The 3,624-nt window shown below is 48.8% G+C and overlaps 1 protein-coding gene across 1 annotated transcript in view; it reads right to left on the reverse strand.

The window, feature by feature from the left end:
* LOC123114469 (ABC transporter G family member 3) overlaps positions 1-329 on the reverse strand; it is a gene marked incomplete in the record, with an annotated part of 5,286 nt that extends 4,957 nt beyond the window's left edge. Inside the window, 1 exon segment of the mRNA XM_044535956.1 lies at positions 1-329.
* Positions 330-3,624: the final 3,295 nt, after the last annotated feature.

Here is a 3,624-nt window from a genome sequence, read left to right on the forward strand (position 1 = left end):
CTTGGTTTTGATTTGCTTTGCTTTGCTCAGTTGTTGCTCTGGTCTGGAATCTAGGACGCCATTGCCGCTTTGGCTTTTCGGCTTTGGGGCTCCCTTTTTCGCTTTGTTTAAAGAGAGGATTTTCCTCTTTCCTCGGTGCTCTGCTCGCTGTCTTTAATGGAGTGCTGCTCCGTGGAAGAGAAAGGCGTGGAGCTGAGCCGAGGTGCAGGAGAGCAGCAGAGCAGGAGTGGAGTGGGAGGTGAGAGAGTGAGGGTGAGCATGTGAGTGTGCGATGGCCCAGCTGGCGGAAGTGGAGACGGACGGGGTCTCGGGAGGCGGGTAGCGGAGGAGTGGAGTGGCGTAGAGCGGTAGGTAGAGTGGTCACGAGGACAGAGGAAGACGACGACGGAGGAGGGACGGAGAGGCGACGCGACTCTGGCTGGCTGGCGAGAGCAACAGTAGAGGAGACTGGTGACCACACTCGGGCGCGGGCGCTCCCTCCCAAACAAGAAACAACACCAATACCACTACCCCACAAACAAACAAACAAACAATGAACAAATTTAATCCACCCCTGACTATCCCTCCGATTTTCTAAACATAAATATAAGTCCTTTTTAGAGATTTCAATACATACTACATACACGACGGACGCATACAGACATATTTTAGAGTGTAGCTTCTCTCATTTTGCTCCGTATCTAGTCCATACTAGCTATGATACTCCCACTACCACTAGCCCAAGGCTTAAAAGTTAGGAGCATAGTGTGAGCCAACAATATACAATAATTGAACGAGAAAGCAAAATCGGGTGACCCAACTCTAATTTGAAGACCTCAACTGAGCGTGGACTCTTTAAAACTAGGAAGCATAGTCTTATGGAGTATTGAATCTCTGAAAAAGACTTATACTTAGGAATGGAGGGAGCATTAGCAAACTGGCTTGTTGCAACTTGCAACTCAATAGGAGGAGGAGGAGGAGTTTCCTCTCTTCTTTTGCATAGGACTTTTTATTTTCCCCTTTGCTTTTGATCTTGTACTATGTGTGAGGGAAAAGAATTCAGTTTACCTCCACACAAGTTCAAACATGGGCGGCAAAAGGAGAAAGGATCAAACAAAAGAAAAGAAGCTTCTAAGTTAACTTCTCCCCTTCTTTCCTCCCTTCACACTCAAAGCGTACAAGAGCTGGAGTGTCTGCCGCATGTTGTGACCCAAAGCCTACAGTCGTGTTGAATAATCTTGAGGATGTACAAACGGCTGCGTCAATTCCTTCCTATATATCCTAGCATTTCTCTCGTTTCAAATTACCCAACTAACAAGCATAATGGGGCAGGGGTCGGGCCCACAGTGGTACCAGAAGTGCCGCCCGCACAGGGCCCAAATCCTGGGCTGTTGAGCGCTGGAGTGGGCTGGAGTCGAGGGCTCGAGGCGACGAGGCCATCGAGCGACGAGCGCTGAAACAGAATCGGCGATCGTACTCCTCGACTCCACCCACTGCCAAGCGGGACAGAAGTAGGTGGGCACATTTACTATGACCGCGGACGGTGGTTAGCCGGCCAACATGTGGGGGCATGGCGGACACCGAGAGGATGCGCGGCGCGCCCGCTTCATGTTCGCGCCGAAGCATTTCAGACCTGGATTTAGGCCGGAAATGGGTCTGCACGGACCCAAAGTGAACTCGTTTTGGTTATGGGTCGTCGCGTTGGGCCGTCACTTTTGTCCACGGCGACCCAAATGGATGGCAGCGGACGAAATGGATCGCCGCGTTGGAGTTGCTCTCATGTCCACACCCAAACATCCGGGTGGGTTGTCTAGTCACTGTCTGGAAGTAAAATTGTCATCGAACTTGGCATTCGGCCAAAAAGTCTGGACTGACCGGTACTCCGCATACCTAGCCCATACATGGGCCGAATATGGGGATGCATGTATGCACCTGCCATCTAGAACTGACCGCAAGGGTCCACGCGGACAAATGCAGAAATCGTCGGTCCAACAGGCGCCTCCTTCGGTCTTTGGTGAGGATGCATTCATGGCGTCGTGTGGCGCCGCTCCAGCGTGTCGCCCGAGGGAACAAGTTTGGCTAGTTAAACCGAACGGCGGCATCCCAACACTAGCATGTCCTCCACTTCGCATTTCTATACCCTTCCTCCTTTTTGCGCGGCCACCTTCAGTCTGATCGCCGTCAACCGCTAACCATGGCCCACCCTAGGATCACCACCTAAGCCATGCTCACCCTAGAGGAGTGGTTGCAGCTGCTGGAGGAGATGCAACATCTCTGACGAGGAGGACGAGCAGTGTATTTGGTCGTAGTTTTGTTGTACGTAGATCATGCCAATGCATGCTTTTGTTGGAAATGCAAATCGTGAAGTGAGTAATATGGTTTGTGGGAAGACAAAATTGAGGTATGACCTATCACTGTCCACATACGCGCCCAGCCGTGGGCATTTGGCAACTCAAATTAGGTATGTGTGGTTGTAGATGCTCTTAGGGCATCTCCAATGGTTGTAAGATAGTTGTTGGTAGACTTTGCCACATAGAATTTTTGATGATGTGTCATGTAATAAATGAAGGAAGAGAGGAAGGTTGTATATACATGAATCAACACCCCTTGCACAAGCTCCAATGTAAAATGAGAGAGCATCTTATTTATTATCTCACATCCACTATTGGGTAAACTAGATACGCCCCATTGGAGTTGTTGTATGTTAAGGTGTTGGTTGATGACATGTCATATTTTACGAACAAGCTAACATACAAACTGTTGGAGATGCCCTTAGGACATCTCCAACGCCGATCCCCAAACCAAACACCGCATCCGTATGTGGACCTGAGGTGACCAGTCCACAGACATAGATGTGGAAGCCGGCTATCCAAAGCTAGCCGCATATATTTCAAACCGGGTTTTAATTAACTGGACAAATTACATGCAAACTGGATGATTTTCTATATTTCTGGCATATTTTAATTATACTATATCGGACTAGGCTAAAACTAGTCTCATGCTGACCACGACAGATCTCCATTTCGTGGACATATCTTCACCATGTCCAGCAGCCCGCTGATCGAGCGGCCGTGAGTCCTGAAGGGATATGCTTCAGCCACAGGGGAAGACATGGGCAGGTGCCACACGCCGTCCGCGTGTGTCTGTTCGACCGTAAACTCGGTCCAAACTTGGGCCGGGGAATGAGTCGAAAACGGACAGAAAACGGACGACGGTCCGTTTGCGACCGCGCGTTCGGAGGCCTGCTTTGTCCACTGATTTACTCATGCTACTACTCCACCTGAGTCGCAGTATCAGTAGTACTGTAGTACTCCCTCTGTTCCTGAATATAAGTCTTTTTAAAGATTTCAAATGGACTACCATATACGGATGTATGTAGACATATTTTAGAATATAGATTCATTTATTTTGCTTCGTAAATAGTCACTTGTTGAAACCTCTAGAAAGACCTATATTTAGGAACGGAGGGAGTACCAGTTAGTACCGTACTCTACATGAATCGAATTGATGATGATGGGTTTGCTCTGTAATCTGTGTTTGCCAGTCTCCTCGGTTATCATCATGAAATGAAGGAGACGTGTGCGCTGGATGGAGAAGTACCGATTCGATCGAGTATTCTATTCTTGTCTGATCCTATTCCACTGG

This window comes from Triticum aestivum, chromosome 5B (genome assembly GCF_018294505.1).
Source record: "Triticum aestivum cultivar Chinese Spring chromosome 5B, IWGSC CS RefSeq v2.1, whole genome shotgun sequence".
In the NCBI taxonomy this organism is placed as follows: Eukaryota; Viridiplantae; Streptophyta; class Magnoliopsida; order Poales; family Poaceae; genus Triticum; species Triticum aestivum.